We start from the raw sequence: 19,343 nt of genomic DNA on the forward strand, positions 1-19,343 counted from the left end.
GATACACCTTAATAAAATTGGAATGGTTGGTGATATTAACTTCCTGTTTGTGGCACATTAGTATATGTGAGGGGGGAAACTTTTCAAGATGGGTGGTGACCATGGCGGCCATTTTGAAGTTGGCCATTTTGAATCCAACTTTTGTTTTTTCAATAGGAAGAGGGTCATGTGACACATCAAACTTATTGAGAATTTCACAAGAAAAACAATGGTGTGCTTGGTTTTAATGTAACTTTATTCTTTCATGAGTTATTTACAAGTTTCTGACCACTTATAAAATGTGTTCAATGTGCTGCCCATTGTGTTGGATTGTCAATGCAACCCTCTTCTCCCACTCTTCATACACTGATAGCAACACCGTAGGAGAAATGCTAGCACAGGCTTCCAGTATCCGTAGTTTCAGGTGCTGCACATCTCGTATCTTCACAGCATAGACAATTGCCTTCAGATGACCCCAAAGATAAAAGTCTAAGGGGGTCAGATCGGGAGACCTTGGGGGCCATTCAACTGGCCCACGGCGACCAATCCACTTTCCAAGAAACTGTTCATCTAGGAATGCTCGGACCTGACACCCATAATGTGGTGGTGCACCATCTTGCTGGAAACACTCAGGGAAAGTGCCAGCTTCAGTGCATAAAGAGGGAAACACATCATCATGTAGCAATTTCGCATATCCAGTGGCCTTGAGGTTTCCATTGATGAAGAATGGCCCCACTATCTTTGTACCCCATATACCACACCATACCATCAATTTATTTTTTTGTTCCAACAGTCTTGGAGGGATCTATCCAATGTGGGTTAGTGTCAGACCAATAGCGGTGGTTTTGTTTGTTAACTTCACCATTCACATAAAAGTTTGCATCATTACTGAACAAAATCTTCTGCGTAAACTGAGGGTCCTGTTCCAATTTTTGATTTGCCTATTCTGCAAATTCAGTGCGCCGATCTGGGTCATCCTCGTTGAGATTCTGCAGTAGCTGGAGTTTGTAAGGGTGCCATTTGTGAGTAGCTAATATCCGCCGAAGGGATGTTCGACTAATGCCACTCTCCAGTGACATGCGGCGAGTGCTACGCTGTGGGCTCTTGCTGAATGAAGCTAGGACAGCCACTGATGTTTCTTTATTAGAGACAGATTTTATGCGTCCACATTTTGGCAAATCCAACACTGAACCAGTTTCACGAAACTTAGCAAGCAATTTGCTAACTGTAGCATGGGAGATGGGTGGTCTCGTAGGGTGTCTTGCATTGAAATCTGCTGCAATGACCCGGTTACTGCGTTCACCAGACATCAACACAATTTCTATCCGCTCCTCACGTGTTAACCTCGGCGACATGTCAATGGCTGTAAACAAAAAGAAACTTGTAAATAACTCATGAAAGAATAAAGTTACGTTAAAACCAAGCACACCATTGTTTTTCGTGTGAAATTCCCAATAAGTTTGAATTGTCACATGACCCTCTTCCTATTGAAAAAACAAAAGTTGGATTCAAAATGGCCAACTTCAAAATGGCCGCCATGGTCACCACCCATCTTGAAAAGTTTCCCCCCTCACATATACTAATGTGCCACAAACAGGAAGTTAATCACCAACCATTCCCATTTTATTAAGGTGTATCCATATAAATGGCCCAGCCTGTAGATGGACCCCTAGACTTTCTATTGAGTCCATCTCACTTCCCCTCCCCTGCAGTGAGAAGAGAGAGCGTGATATGCAAGCACTTCTCACCCCTTGTTCTAGCGATCAGTGGGGGGTCTCAGCTCTCAGATCTCCCACTGATTAAAACCTTTGCTATGTCTCTATGACCTATTAAAATTTTTATGAAAACGAATTGACCCTTAAAGGGCTTCTGTCACCCCACAAAAGTCCTTTTTTTTTTTTTGGATAGTTACATTCCTTATAGCGCGATATAGGAGAATATAATCTTATCACTTACTTTCATGCGGCCGTTTCTTTAGAAAACGAAGTTTCATAATATGTAAATCCGGTCTCTACCAGCAAGTAGGGCGTCTACTTGCTGGTAGCCGCAGCAGAAAACCGCCCCCTCGCCGTGTTGATTTACAGGGCCAGCCGGGATCTCCTCCTCCGGCCGGCCCTGCCAGTATTTCAAAAATCGCGCGCCTCTGTTCATTCGGCGCAGGCGCTCTGAGATGAGGAGGCTCGTCTCCTCAGAACTCCCTCAGTGCGCCTGCGCCGATGACATCACCGAAATAGAAGACGTCATCGGCGCAGGCGCACTGAGGGAGTTCTGAGGAGACAAGCCTCCTCATCTCAGAGCGCCTGCGCCGAATGAACAGAGGCGCGCGATTTTTGAAATACTGACAGGGCCGGCCGGAGGAGGAGATCACGGCTGGCCCTGTCAATCAACACGGCGAGGGGGCGGTTTTCTGCTGCGGCTACCAGCAAGTAGACGCCCTACTTGCTGGTAGAGACCGGATTTACATATTATAAAACTTCGTTTTCTAAAGAAACGGCCGCATGAAAGTAAGTGATAAGATTATATTCTGCTATATCGCGCTATAAGGAATGTAACTATCCCAAAAAAAAAAAAGGACTTTTGTGGGGTGACAGAAGCCCTTTAAAATTTTTCATGTTCACGTTAAGAAACATAACTGACCCCAAACGTTCTTCATGCTGTTATTCTAATACCTTACTCTCGATTAGAGTCACATGTTGTTTGCTATGACTTTAACAGTTTTCTTGTTCGTTTTCACTTTAACGACTCTGGTTAAATTATATATACTTGTAGGAAACTAGAGAAACAATGTGCACATCATTTGAAGCAACATATTCTAAAAATTCCTGCAATTCCATGCCAGAAAAAAACAAGTTTTAAGACACCTTGGCAAACGAATGGCTTGTGATCATTCACATAAAATGCTTAGATGAGTTGCCTAAGGCCATAGCGCAATAGATTTAATTATTTAGCATTATTTTTGCACTGCATTTACCATTTAACATACTTTATATGTTTCCACTTCCTTCCAATGAATGTTGATTTCTGCCAGGGAAGTATAAGGATTGGCACTGGAAGGAATATCTGAGTCTGAAGTAATTACTGAGCAGCGGTTCCCATTATCAGCAATCATGGTTCTTTATCTGCATTGCATTCCTGCATTACAAATGAAATTAATTCTTGCAGTCACTTCTATTTATCCAGGAACCGCACCTCTGTAATACAGCAACACAGTTTAGTGAAACTTTTTGGTCTTTGATAGCGAAACAAGTCAATGAATGGATTGTACTTTCTCAGAGGTGGAATGTTCCTAATTATATATATACAGAGATGACTATCTGTGCTTTGCAATATTACACAAGAAAAAAAATCTATTGCCTGTATATCAGTAAAGATGAAAAATGCCTTTCCTGCCACGGGGGAAAAGATTACACTGCTACTTTCTATCTAAAGGGTAGGAAGCTGACAATAAAACAAGGGAGATAAGCCACAGATCTGGTCTGATATATAATAATAAGCAGTTTCCCATGTTAGGGTGGGTTCACATCAGCGTTATGGATTCCGTTTTTGTTTTCCGTTATAACATGGTTATAATGGAAAATAATGGAATCCATAAGACAGAAGTCAAAACGGAAACCGAGGCATTCTGTTTTGATCCTTCATAATACAAGTCTAAGGGCAGCATAATGGATCCGTCCTGGTTTCCATTATGCGGGAGTCCAGTCCGCCATAACGGAAACCAGGACGGATCCGTTATGCTGCCCATAGACTTGCATTAGGACGGAATGCAAAACGGAAGCCTTTAAAAGGCATTCCGTTTTGCTTTCCGTCATAATAGAAGTCTATGGGAATCATAACGGATCCGTCTGGTTCCCGTTATGCAGAATGGAAAAAAAGGTCCAGTCGACCCATAAAGGGAGCCAGACGGATCTGTTATGATTCCCATAGACTTCTATTGACAGATCAAAATGGAATGCCTCTTAAAGGCTTCCGTTTTGACTTCTGTCTTATGGTTATAATGGAAAACAAAAACGGAATCCTTAACGATGTGAATCCACCCTTATTCGTGCTTTTTTATTTATTTCTTTTACTGAAAATAAAGTTTTTTGTTTTTTTTTAAAGAGAACTCTGGATAAACTTTTGGCAGCCCCCTATTTCAGTTTGAAGGTGTGCTGTATATATACACAAGGATTATCTTTTCTACAGGGGTCACATCTTCTGCAAAGAAGGGAAGTGGCTTAAAGATTCTTTATAATTTTTTTGCCAACATTCAGATATTGCAGATTTCTTCAGGATTTTGAAGTGGCTTTCACAACCAAAATCTTCAGCAAAGTACCATAAAATGAAATGTGATTGTGTTTTTTTAAATTCTATTCATATAGTATGTTGCAGATTTTTCTAGAGGAGATCTGAGGCTGGCTACAATGTTGCAGATTTGCAGCAGATTTTCTTTGCAGATTTCACCCTTTACAAGGGCCGAAATCCATGGATTAACAAGATCCTCTCTAGATTCTGTCTGCCATGTCTGCACTCAGTCCATATAGATACTCCATATAGATTGTAAGCGCTTTCCTTTGTCTCATTGTCTATTTATTTTAAAGGGGTTGTGGGTCATCAATATCAGATCGGCAGGGATCCAACTCCTGGCGGCCCTGCTAAACAGCTGTTTGAAGGAGTAGCGGCCCTCGTGCAAGTGTTGTTCCCTCCTCTTTAATGTTTAAAGGGGTTTTATGAGATTTTAACATTGATGGCGTGTCCTTAGGACAAGTCATCAATATCAGGTCAGCAGAGATCTGACTCTCGGGACCCCCAGATGATTGGAGTGGGTGCTGGCAGTCAGACCCCAATCTGATATTGATGACCAATCCTGAGAATAGGTTATCAATATTATGCCAAGGCACAGTGCTTTTAATTACTTAATTGTACTAGTTTGTCAGCTCCCAACTCTGGAATATGTTGGTCTTATATAAAAAAAATATTGTTTGAAAGATAGGGATGTGAGCAGTGAACATTTATCAGTTCCTCATATTTCAATATGAGGATCATGGAGATCATAGGGATGGGATTACCTGAACTAGCTCCAGAAGGGTGACCTTATTTTTTATAGAGCCTTTTCACTCAATAAAAAAAAGAATCTTGGAACCATGTTAATCCTCCAATATTTGTTAGCATTTTGGTTTAAGAACGGCAAGGGGATGGAGTAGAAGGGCAGGTAATTATTGATCTATAAGAAATGTTTTTAAAAATGACGAATGACCCACCAGTCCCACCCTTATAGGTGTGTGGTGAATCTGCCATAATCTGGTGTTCTTTTTTGCTAAAATTTGGTAAATGTTGTCTTGCAGCACTGAGGTCCTGGTGTTAAATCCAACCAAAGCCTTGCAGCACTGATATCCTCGGTTTAAATCCAACCAAGGGCAACATCTGCTTGGAGCTTGTATAATCTTGCAGCTTTTTTGCATACGTTTCTTCTGGGTCATCCAGTATCCTGGTATGTAAAAGCCTGTCTGGGTGACAGTTGCATAGAAGAAATTGACTGGCCCACAAAGATCCCCAACCTCAATCCCATCAAACACCTTTGGGATGAACTCAAATAGAGATTGTGAGCTAGGCCATGTCATCCAACATCTGACCTCACAAATGTTCTTCTGAATGAATGTGCAAACATTCCCTGAGACAGTCCAAAATCTTGTAGAAGACCTTCCCAGAAAAGTGGAAGTTGTTTACGCTACAAAAGGGGGATCAACTCTATATTAATGCCTAAGGATTTAGAATTGGAAGTCACAGAAGTTCTTGTAGGTGTCCCAATACGTTTGCAAATATTTTTTATATACAGTGGATATAAAAAGTCTACACACCCCTGTTAAAATGTCAGGTTTCTGAGCTGTAAAAAAATGAGACAAAGATAAATCATTTCAGAACTTTTTCCACCTTTAATGTGACCTATAAACTGTACCACTCAATTGAAAAACAAACTGAAATCTTTTAGATAGAGGGAAGAAAACAAAACAAAAAAAAAATTATGTGGTTGCGTAAGTGTGGGATGTAGGGGATGTAGCGGTGTTCAGAATTAAGCAATCACATTCAAAATCATGTTAAATAGGAGTCAGCATACACCTACCATCATTTAAAGTGCCTCTGATTAACCCCAAATAAAGTTCAGCTGCTCTAGTTGGTCTTTCCTGAAATTTTCTTAGTTGCATCCCACAGCAAAAAACATGGTTCACAGAGAGCTTCCAAAGCATCAGAGGGATCTCATTGTTAAAAGGTATCAGTCAGGAGAAGGGTACAAAAGAATTTCCAAGGCATTAGATCTACCATGGAACACAGTGAAGACAGTCATCATCAAGTGGAGAAAATATGGCACAACAGTGACATTACCAAGAACTGGACATCCCTCCAAAATTGATGAAAAGACTAGAATAAAACTGGTTTGGGAGGCTACCAAGAGGCCTACAGCAACATTAAAGAAGCTGCAGGAATATCTGGCAAGTACTGGCTGTGTGGTACATGTGACAACAATCTTCCGTATTCTTCATATGTCTGGGCTATGGGGTAGAGTGGCAAGAGGAAAGCCTTTTCTTACAAAGAAAAACATCCAAGCCAGGCTACATTTTGCAAAAACACATCTGAAGTCTCCCAAAAGCATGTGGGAAAAGGTGTTATGGTCTGATGAAACCAAGGTTGAACTTTTTGGCCATAATTCCAAAAGATATGTTTGGCGCAAAAACAACACTGCACATCACCAAAATAACACCATCCCCACAGTTAAGCATGGTGGTGGCAGCATCATGCTTTGGGGCTGTTTTTCTTCAGCTGGAACTGGGGCCTTAGTTAAGCTAGAGGGAATTATGAACAGTTCCAAATACCAGTCAATATTGGCACAAAACCTTCAGTTTTCTGCTAGAAAGCTGAACATGAAGAGGAACTTCATCTGTCAGCATGACAACGACCCAAAGCATACATCCAAATCAACAAAGGAATGGCTTCACCAAAAGAAGATTAAAGTTTTGGAATGGCCCAGCCAGAGCCTAGATCTGAATCCGATTGAAAATCGGTGGGGTGATCTGAAGAGGACTGTGCACAGGAGATGCCCTCGCAATCTGACAGATTTGGAGTGTTTTTGCAAAGAAGAGTGGGCAATAAGAGTGCTGTAATAAAATCAAAAGGTGCTTCAGCAAAGTATTAGTTTAATGGTGTGCACACTTATGCAACCATATTATTTTATTTTTATATTTTATCTTCTATCTACCTAAAAGATTTCAGTTTGTTTTTCAATTAATTTGTACAGTTTATAAGTCACATTAAAGGTGGAAAAAGTTCTGAAATGATTTATTTTAACAGGGGTGTGTAGACTTTTTATATCCACTGTATATAAGAATGAGTTTCTGTCTGTCTGGATGTCTGTCTGTCTGTTCTTTATGTGCGACCAAACGACTGGACCAATCTTCACCAAATTTGGCACACAGGTACATAAGGTGTCCAGGAAGGTTTTAGACTCAGATCTCTAGGATGTACTGTTCCTGAGATATTCCCAAAAAATGACCTCCATTAGCCAATAGTAGCCTGAAAGTCTTTCACTCATATCCCAACTACCATACACATGATCACATACACACAGTTTTACTCCAGGTTTCCATAACAACCCATTCATTTTTCTTCACTGCTGTACTGTAGGTCAGCTATAGGCTGGGGCTACACGACGACATGTGTCGCGCGACAATAAGGGCACATAGGGCACAACTACACTGCTACATGTGTCACGCGACATTGATGTCGCACTAATGTCGCCCAACAATTTTTATAATGATAGTCTATGGTATTGCACTGCGACATGCAGCATGCTGCGACTATATAAAAAATGTTAATATGATTTCATGTGACACATGTCGTCATGTAGCCCTAGCATTAAAGGAGCAGGGCCCTGTGGGGGTCACTGTTAAGGGTGCAGGGGCCACTATTAAAAGAGCAGCTGCTGTTGAGGTCACTGTTAAAGGGGCAGGCACTGTGGAAGTCACTGTTAAAGGTGCGTTTACTGTGGATGTTACTGTTAAGGTGGCAGGCTGCCTTGGAGGTTACTATTAAAGGGACGGGCACTGTGAATGTCACTGTAAAGGGGGCAGGGGCCACTAATAAAGGGACAACTGCTGTGGAGGTCACTGTTAAGGCAGCAGGGTACTGTGAGGTCATTGTTAACGGAGTGGGGTACTTTGGAGGCCACTGTTAAGGGAACGGGGTACTGTGGCGTTCACTTTTAAAGGGACAGGTGCTGTGGAGGTCTTTGTTAAGGGGGCAGGGAACAGTTTAGGTCATAGATAAGGGGACAGCCCCCTATGGAGGTCAGTGTTAAGGGGCAGAGTGCTGTAGATGTCACTGTTAAGGGGGCAGGCCCCTGAGGAGGTCACTGTCAAGGGAGTGGGGTGCTGTGAAACTCACTGTTAAGGGGCGGGCTGCTGTGAAGGTCAAAGTAAAGGGGATGGGCTGCTGTGGAGGAGGCGGGGCACTTTGGGGGGGTCAGTGTTAAGGGGTGTGGGGCTGTGGAGTTCACTGTTAAGGGGGAGGGGTGCTGTAGAGGTCACTGTTATGGGGGATACTGTCTATATCTTTTAACGACACACACAAACATTAAATGTAATAGATAAAATATACACTTCTGCTAGTAGTGTATATATGGCACCTGATGAAGCATGCACTTCAGCAGTCATACAGAGAAAAAAATCAATGGCATATAGAGGAGCAATAAAAGAAGGCCACATGTGCTTCTATGGGTGTCCTATTGTGGCTCCAAACACCATTAGAATCTAAGACATGTGAATTTTGTACATTAAATAAATACAATATTTAAAGTCGCATGCCTTAAATGTATTAATTTTCCTTTAAAAAATGTATATTTTCATACAGTAGTTATTACTAAGAGGTTTTGTCGATTCAACACTTTTCTTATTCAAAATTAATTATAATTTGAATGTACTGTAACATTTTACCATTACCACTTGGATTTAGCAATTCATTCCATAATTTCTTTAACATATTATTTTTGGAACTTTATATTTAGTCATTTGTCCTAACATGACATTTAGCATTCAGCTTTACCTTAGCACAATTATACTGTGTATTTAATGCATTAAAGTGGTTCTCTGGGCTATTTATAAAAACTGGCCTCTCTTCTAACCAGTTGAAGAAAGATCATTTGGTTAATACTTGCCCGTCTCTCGCTCCACCGATATCGCCATTCCCAAAGCACTCACACAGGCTCATCTACCTGGGTCCTGACTCGGTGTGTGCCCTTCTCTACCTGTTCATCTACATTTACTATTACACAGCTGAACAGGAAAAGAAGCGCACATATCTGATTGGGACTCGGGCAGAAGAGCCCACAGTCCCTATGATGTGCAGCAGGAATGTCAGCATCAACAGAGTGACGGATAAGTAAGTATTAACCAAACCATCTTCTGCAGCTTAGAAGGAAGGCTAATTGTTAGAAAAAAAGCACAGAGAACCCTTTTAGAGGATGTTCAAACAGTGGATTTTGCTCCTGGAATTTTGGATATTGTTTTACAGACCTGTACAACACATATCTGTTAGAAACTCATGTGCAAGAGGCCTTTATTTCATTGTAACTTTCCTTTTTACCGAATAGAATTGTTGCAGGCCCCAAAGGAGCGGAGAGGAAGATGGGAGTAGTAGTGGCTCTGGCAGCATCATTCCCAGTGTATACCTCTGTTCACAATGCTTGTGCTTTAGCTACACTACAATATCTATTTTATTTGATGCCTCACGTGTTCCTTTTCTGTAATGACAGATCCAGATCGGTTTTTCTTTATGTACCACAAAAAAGGAGGTGTCTGGGGCATGGGTGTAACCCTTTTTTCACTATAATAGGGATAGTGGAGATCTAGCTGCAACCCACTAAATATATCGAGGAGTGGCCGGATGGAAACTGCTGCGTTTAGCAGTATTATAGTGAATGGAGCTGGATGGAATGCCGACAGCACACGGCTGCGCCCGGCAAGGACGTATTAAACAGGCTGTTCCTGACCGGAAACAGCCTGTCGGATCTGTTTCACGCAAAAGACTGAATGAGAGCATATCACCCAGGAGATACACATTTCACATTATTGTCCAGAATATTGTTCAGAATTTCATCCTGGCGCAAAACTGGTAAATGCTTGTAAAAAATATTCTTGATCGCCTTAAAGTTATTACTGTAAGCTGTAGAGAACACTACATTTCTTCTTTTCGTCTCCTTAGGTTTTGCTGATGCATCCTGCAATAACGCACAGTGTGACCTGCGTATAGCTCTCTCTTTTCCTACAAGCATCAAGCATCCCATCAAGCATCCTTCTTTTGTATTCTCTTGATAACAGCCTTTTGTCAATATCTTTGCATGCTGCAACAAAACTTCTGCCATGCTACATGCCCTTTTTGCTCTTATATATTCACCTGTGGGAATACCTTTAATGGTTTGGATTGGGTGGCAACTAAAGTGCATTGAAGATCATTTTTCCAGCCATAGATTTACGGTATAATGAAAAGAACACCCGACGGAGATTAGCATCACCCCTCAAAGATATATGAATGAAAGGAAATACTGTCATCCTCACATCCCCCGTGAACCTCAAATTTAAGGTGTTATTTAAATAATTTAAAAATGTCTGGGAGGGCGCTACATTGTGATTCCATACCAGAAGCACATCATCGATGTAGCGCCCATACGCTTTAATACAATGCACAAAAGGATTTGAGGATGAAAGAATGAAAATCTCCTCTCACCAAGCCATGATTCAGATTCATATACACAGTGGCAGTCCGCACACTGATGCTCCATAGGGCTGGCCAGTATAACAAATACCAGAAAGTCTGTACAAACAGATTCTAGATTCTTATGCCCCTGTTTACAGCGTTTGTGCTTCAGATACACTATAATATCTATTTTAGCTGATGCCTCGTGTGTTCTTTTTTATTGTAATCATGGATTCAGAACCATATGCCTTTATTCACATTGTTTGTGCTTCAATCACACTACAACATCAATTTTGCCCCTGTTCACATTGCTTATGCTTCAGCTACACTGGAACATCCATTCTATCTGAAGCCTCATGTGTTATTTTTTTTGTTGTAACGACATATCCATATTCATATGCCTCTGTTCACATTAGCTACACTGCAATATATCTTTTCCACAATGACAGATCCAGATAGGTCTTTCTCTATGTACCACAAAAAGGAGGGGTCTAGTGCATGGGTGTAGCCCTTTTTGCTTTTAAATAGCATGTATGTGTATTAGGTATTATACCATGAACAAGGACTCAGGATGGAGTGTGAAACGCGTAGGTTATCGGTGAACTACTTCTGTACCGCTAATTTTATTCAGAAGATTAAATAAAAGTTGGATGATGTTAACAAAGGCTTCTGATTTGGCTTTCTGAAACATCAATATAAATGGCAGGACAATCCCCTTAATAATATATGTTCCATATAGACAATACATAAAGATTATTATTATTATTATTATTATTATTATTATTGTTATTGTTATTAATAATAATAAGACACCTTTACATGTTACAAGTCCAATATCTCCAGCCTTTTGTTGTATGAGAGATCTACCATCACCTTTATTATTTTAGTTGACTTCATTTCCAACTCTTATGTACTTTTTAAAATGTGAACCCCAAAACTGAATGCCATGTTCAAGATGTGGTCTTACAAAAGATTTAGAGCGGCAATATGACATTTGGATTACAAGATTTTATCTCTCTTTTTATGTATACAAACTAGTATAACAACTTATTTGATTTTGGAGCTGCTCCCTGACATTGAGTACAGTTTACTTGTATTGTACTTCTTGTTCCTGCTATCCCTAACTGTATTCCATATATATGCAATAATACTGCTGCTATGATCTAGGCACATTACTATCATTGTGTTTCTTAATGTGGGAACTTCATCTTGTTAAATGGGTTGCCCCAGTTATTTTTACTGATGACTAATCCTCAGGATAGGTCATCAATATCAGATCAGCAGCTATCCGGCACCCACGCTGATAAGCTGGTTAAAGAGAATGTGTGGTCCATGCCAGCATAGCCTTCCCTTCATTGTTTACCTGCTCGCCATTGTTACTGCAGTGGTGAGCAGATGTAACTACAAGAAGCAGGTAAACAGACCTGAGAAAGGCACAGATTGTGCCGAAACGCATCACTCGTATGTGGCAATAAACGATTGTTCTATATAAGATGAACAGTAAGCACTGGTCCTTCATTATTGCTATCCTGAGGATTGGTCATCAATAAAAAATAAATGGGACAAGCCTTTTAAAAATACAGTGATATATTTTTTGAGAGTTTAGAATATTTAGAAATCACCTATCAGACCCCATTAGGCTACTTGCACGCAGGTGCAGGTTTTACAAACAGAGGATTAATCATCGATAAAAATAAAATGGGACAAGCCTTTTAAAAATACAGTGATATATTTTTTGAGAGTTCAGAATATTTAGCAATCTATCACCTATCAGACCCCTCTAGGCTACTTGCACGCCGGTGCGGGTTTTACAAACAGATATTTCATGCCGCTTTATCTGCATTTCCACACCAAATCTGCATCTGATGTGTATTTGCATCTCAAAGAGAGAAATATGCACTAAAAATCCACAGAAACAATTAACATGCTGCAGATTTCAAAATCCGCAAAGCAGGTCAATTTCTGCATGGAAAAAATACGCAAAGTGTACATAAGATTCGTTAAATCTAATTAACTGTGCTGATACTTTATCACACTTTTTTCTGCACAAAAATCCGCTAGAAAAAAAATGCACACAATGTGCAGGTAGCCTTAATGTTGGATTACAGACAGAGGTGAGTGATTTTTTTAAAATTTGATTTGTGTCAAATTCGAAAGTGGTGCTCGAAAGTTCTCTGAAAATCATCTAATGAAAATAAGACATTGCTTTTGAATTGTGGTTCAACAGAATAATTTATAAAACATCCTAATAAAATTGGTCTGGACAGCAATGATGGTACCCTTAACTTAATACTTTGTTGCACAACCTTTTGAAGCAATCACTGCAATCATGCAATTTCAATGATACTTCTGCACCTGTCCACAAGTATTTTGGCACACTCCTCAAACTGCTCCAGCTGTCTCAGGTTTGAAAGGTGCCTTCTTCAGGCTGCATGTTTTAGCTCCTTCCACAGATTTTAAAAAAGTATTTAGATCAGGGCTGATAGAAGGCTACTTCAGAACAGTCTGAAGCTTTGCTCTTAGCCATTCGGCACATGGCGGTATTCGGCCGAATACCGCATGTGCTCGAGCGCAATGCTCGAGTCTCCTCCCCGCACGTTTCTTGGCTACTACGCAGCCAATAAACGTGCAGGTAAGTGCTGCCCTCAATGTAATGCCGTAGCCATGTTGGTTACTGACATTACAGTGATTGGCTGGCCGGAACGCATCACCGGGTGCTATATAGCACCCGATGACGCGTGTTCGCATCAGTCTTAGTCAGTGAGACCTGTGCTGAGGAAGGGACAGACAGTGTAGGGAGTGATAAATGAATATTTTTTGTAGAAAAACTTTTCAGAGACCCAAAAGTCCTTTTAAGGACTATTGTTGTGTGTGGCAGCAGCAATATCTATTTTTAGCGCAAACTGCGCTAAATAGCTAAAAGGTTACAGACCCAAAAGTTCTTTTAAGGACTGTTGTGTGTGGCAGCAATATCCATTTTTAGCACATCCTGCACTAAATAGCGTGCAATAGTTAGACCGCTGTAGACAGCTACATTAGCTGCGCCACATCTTCAGTGTAAAGTGTGCGCATCCAAAAAATATCTGTGACATCCAGTGTACTTTCTTCCGTAGACGGTGTCCGCTGTGGACAGTGACATTAGCTGCGCCACATCTCCAGTGTAATGTGTGCGCATCCAAAAAATATCTGGCATCCAGTGTCCTTTTTCCGTAGACGGTGTCCGTTGCGGACAGTGACATTAGCTGCGCCACATCTCCTGTGTAAAGTATGCGCATCCAAAAATATCTGTGAGGATCTCTTTTCAGCGCCATTCCTAGATTTGGCCCCGACACCAAACACGCTTGAAGAGGGACAGATCTTGTGCCCAGATTCCTAAACTCTTGAGCATCCACAGTCACAAGAAGATGATAGTTGGGAACAGCAATTACTGTTTAATGAGGTGGATGATGATGAGACACAGTTGCCAATAACTCAACGGCAATTACTGTCTCAAGAGGTTAATGAAGAGGATGAGACACAGTTGTCAATCACTGAGGTTGTGGTTAGGTCAACAAGTCAGGAGGATGAGCAGAGTAAGGAAGTGGAAGAGGAGGTTTCGTACCTGGGAAGGTGAAAAGCCGAGCGAGGACAGCAGTACAGAGGGGGAGAGATCTGAAGCACCGCAACAGGCTATAAGAGGCAGTGGGGTGGCAAAAGGGAGAAGACGGGATACAATAAACAGGCCCGCAACTGTTCCACTGAGCACCCCCTTTCAGAAATCTCCCTTTCAAAGGGGTAGGTGTTCCGCAGTATAGCGCTTATTTGAGGAAAGTGCAGATGACAAAAGAATAGTAGTTTGCAATCTGCGCCGTACCAAAATGAGCCGGGGAGTGAACACTAGCAACCTCACCACCACCAGCCTGATCCGCACATGGCATCCAAGCATCGTAATAAGTGAGACGAACGCCTGGGTCCAGAATCTGTCTGCGGGTCACACCACTGCCTCCTCTTCCCCTGTATTACGTGCTGGCCAATCCCGTCAAAGGTGCAGGCCCAGATGTGTCCTGCCCTGCACCTGGACTTTCGCAAGCACCATCATCGACCACATCCACTTCCGTGTCCCAGCGCAGCGTACAAATGTCCTTACCCCAGGCATTTTAACGCAAGTGCAAATACACAGCCTCCCACCCATAGGCCATAGCCCTAAATGTGCTGCTTTCCAAATTAATGGCACTGGAAATGTTGCCATTCAGGCTTGTGGACACTGAGGCCTTCGGCAGCCTGATGTTGGCGGCCGTCCCGCGTTACGTAGTCCCCAGCCACCACTATTTTTCAAGGTGTGCCGTGCCCGCCTTACACCAACATGTGTCCCGTAACATCACATGTGCCCTGACCAATGCAGTTACTGGCAAGGTCCACTTAACCAAGGACATATGGACATGTGCATTTGGCCAGGGACGCTACATTTCCCTGACCGCACACTGGGTGAACGTTGTGGAGCGAGTCGTACCCTGGGATGGCACAGGTGCTACTGACGCCAAGGATTGCGGGCCCTACGTCGATCAGGGTTTCCGCCAGCACCTACGTTAGTGGCTACAACCCCCACTTATCCTCCGCCTCTTCCACCTCAGGATTATCCGCGTGCAGCACCAGTCAGCCATCAGTCGGTAGCTGGAAGCAGTTTAGCACTGCAGTGGTGAAGCAGCAACAGGCCGTGGTGAAGCTGATGTGCTTAGGGAACAAACAGCACACGGCCGCAGAGCTGTGGCAGGGGATAAGAGATCAGATTGAGCTGTGGCTCTCGCCACTCAACCTAGAGCCAGGCATGGTTGTGTCTGATAATGGCCGTAATTTGGTGGTGGCTTTGGAGCTCAGCAAGCTCACACACGTCCCATGCCTAGCCCACGGCTTCAACTTAGTGGTTCAGCGGTTTCTCAAACCCTACCCCAATTTGCCTGAGCTACTGGTGAAGGTGTGCAGCGTGTGTGCCCATTTCTGCAAGTCAGTCATCGACAGATTCAGCCGGTCTGTCAACACTGCAGAAGCGCTGGAAATTGCCAGCTCACCGGCTTTTGTGCGATGTGAGCATGCGCTGGAACTCCACGTTCCACATGTTGGCCAGGCTTTGTGAGCAGCAGAGGGCAGTAGTGGAATACCAGCTGCAACATGATCGTCGCCTTTCCAGTCAGCTTCCGCACTTCACAAGCGAGGAGTGGGCATGGATGTCTGACCTCTGTGAGGTTTTAAGAAACTTTGAGGAATCAAGACAGATGGCGAGCGGCGATAACGCTATTATCAGCGTAACCATCCCACTTCTGTGTCTACTCAAACCCTCGCTGCTCACAATTAAGGACGACGCTTTGCATGTGGAAGAGGTGGAAATAGGGGTAGACATTACACAAGGTGATAGCCAGACCATCCTCAGTTCTTCTTCTCAGTGCAATTTGGACGATGAAGAGGAGGAGCAGGAAAATGTTAGAGAGGGTAGTACCCATGGAAGTTTAATTCGATCTGTTCTTCATGGGTGGGCAGAAGAGGAGGAAGAGGATGAGGAGATTGAGAGTCATCCTCCTGATGAGAACAGCAAAGTCTTGCCTGTTGGTACTCTGGCACACATGGCTGCCTTCATGTTAGGCTGCCTTTCCCGCGACCCGCGTTATACGCATTTTAGACAACATTGATTACTGGTTGTTCGCCCTTTTCGACCCCCGCTACAAAGAGAAATTCTCATCTCTTAATCCTCTGGTGGAGAGGATGAGCAAAATGGTGCAATACCAGAAGGTCCTTGTTGAAAAATTGCTCAAAAAATTATCATCTGACAACGCTGGCGGCAGAGTCCGTAGTTCCTTGGACAACCGAGGAGGGGTGACAAGTGGAACACACAGCAGTTCCAACAGAGGCAGGGCAACACTCTCCAAAGCCTGGGACAGTTTCATGGCACTCCGCCAGCAGCCTCACCCTTGTGTCACAAGGAGGGAAACATTTTGGAAGATGGTGAAGGAGTACATAGCAGACCGTGTCAGCGTCCTCAATGAACCCTCAGTGCCTTACAACTACTGGATGCCCAAGCTGGACACGTGGCACAAACTGGTGCTCTACGCCTTGGAGGTGCTGGCCTGCCCTGCCGCCAGAGTTTTGTCTGAGTAGGAATTTAGTGCTGCTGGTGGCATTATAATAGATAAGCGTATCTGCCTGTCAACTGAAAATGCTGACAGGTTGACTCTTATAAAAATGAACAAGGCCTGGATTGACCATGACTTCGACTCCACCAGAGGAAAGCGGCTGAACATAAAGGCACTTTAAATGTGTTGTTTATTATGTACTGGATACACTGTATTCCCATGCACCCCTTCCACCACAAACAAAGGTATATGGTTGAATCTTCCTTTTCTCATCCTCCTCTTCCATTATATCAACATGCTTATTCGTCGCATATATGCACTTGCATATAATGTTTTATAGGGTCAGCTCACCTGCAGGCGCTCACATATAATTTTTTAGAGGGTCAGCTCACCAGCATACACTCACATAAAATCTTTTACAGGGTCAGCTCAACTGTAGGCCCTCGCATATAATTTTTAAGAGGGTCAGCTCACCTACAGGCCCCACCCTAAAATATTTTACAGGGTCAGCTCACCTGCAGGCCCTCAAATATAGTGTTTTACAGGGTAAGCTCACCAGCAGACCTGCACCTACAATCTTTTACAGGGTCAGCTCACCTGCAGGCCCTCGCATATGTTTTACAGGGTCAGCTCACAAGCAGGCCCGCACCTGAAATCTTTTACAGGGTCAGCTCACCAGCAGGCCCTCACCTACAATCTTTTACAGGGTCAGCTCACCTGCAGGCCCTCACCTACAATCTTTTACAGGGTCAGCTCACCTGCAGGCCCTCAAATATAGTGTTTTACATGGTAAGCTCACCAGCAGGCCTGCACCTACAATCTTTTAGAGGGTCAGCTCACCTGCAGGCCCTCGCATATAATGTTTTACAGGGTCAGCTCACCTTCAGGCTCTCGCATATAATGTTTTACAGGGTCAGCTCACCAGCAGGCCTGCACCTGAAATCTTTTTACAGGGTCAGCTCACCTACAGGCCCTCGCATATACATTTTTAGAGGGTCAGCTCACCAGCAGGCCCTCACCTACAATCTTTTACAGGGTCAGTTCACCTGTAGGCCCTCGCATATAATGTTTTACAGGGTCAGCTCAACAGTAGGCCCGTGCCTAAAATATTTTATAGGGTCAGCTCACCTGCAGGCCCTCGCATATAGTGTTTTACAGGGTCAGCTCACCAGCAGGCCCTCACCTACAATCTTTTACAGGGTCAGCTCACCAGCAGGCCCTCACCTACAATCTTTTACAGGATCAGCTCCCCTTCAAGCCTTCGCATATAAGTTTTTTAGAGGGTCAGCTCACTTTCAGGCCCTTGCAATGAATATTTTAGAGGGTCAGCTCACCTGCAGGCCCTCACCTACAATCTTTTACAGGGTCAGCTCACCAGCAGGCCCTCACCTACAATCTTTTATAGGGTCAGCTCCCATGCAAGCCCTCGCATATAAGTTTTTAGAGGGTCAACTCACTTTCAGGCCCTCGCATATAATGTTTTATAGGGTCAGCTCACCAGCAGGCTCTTGCATATAATGTTTTACAGTGTCTGCTTAACAGCAGGCCCACAGCTAAAAATTTTTACAGGGTCAGCTCATCTGTAGGCCCTCAAATATAGTGTTTTACAGGGTAAGCTCACCAGCAGGCCTGCACCTACAATCTTTTACAGGGTCAGCTCACCTGCAGGCCCTCGCATATAATGTTTTACAGGGTCAGCTCACCTTCAGGCCCTCGCATATAATGTTTTACAGGGTCAGCTCACCAGCAGGCCTGCACCTGAAATCTATTACAGGGTCAGCTCACCTGCAGGCCCTTGCATATAATTTCTTCTCATAGGTCTTGCATATAATTTCTTCTCATAGGTCTGTGCGGCGCATTGCTAATGCTATAAGCATTAGCAATGCGCCGCACAGACAGAAGAAGGAGCGACCGGTGGCCACGGCGCACGTGAGTATAATGCTGCTCACTAACATACCATGGCAGCCAGGACTTCAGTAGCGTCTTGGCTGCCATGGTAACCGATCGGAGCCCCAGCATTACACTGCTGGGACTCCGATCGGAACTGCCACTGCCACCAATTATTGGGGGGAGAGGAGGGGGAGGGGGACCAATGATTAATACTGGGGAGGGAGGGGGGGTGCACTGCCCACTGCCACCAATGATGGGGGGGACCCTGTGGCCACTGCCACCAATGATTAATACTGGGGGGGTTGAGTTACCAGAGGGGTCTGATAAGAGGGAGAGGCTGGGGGGCACATGAGAGGCTTATCAGAGGCTGGGGGGCTGATCAGAGGCTGGGGGCTGTTTTTTGGACTTTTGGTTGGTCAGTGGTAACAAAATAAATGTTATTTATTTAATTGTTATAATTGGTATCGGTAATTAACGTCTCCTTGTTACTGCCTGGCTGCCTCCATACAGTGTAACGTCTCCTTGTGGCTGTTCCCATACAGTGTAACGTCTCCTTGTGGCTGTTCCCATACAGTATAATGTCTCCTTGTGGCTGCCCCATACAGTGTAACGTCTCCTTGTGGCTGCCTCCATACAGTATAACGTCTCCTTGTG

Source organism: Bufo bufo, chromosome 5, assembly GCF_905171765.1.
Source record: "Bufo bufo chromosome 5, aBufBuf1.1, whole genome shotgun sequence".
Taxonomy (NCBI): domain Eukaryota; kingdom Metazoa; phylum Chordata; class Amphibia; order Anura; family Bufonidae; genus Bufo; species Bufo bufo.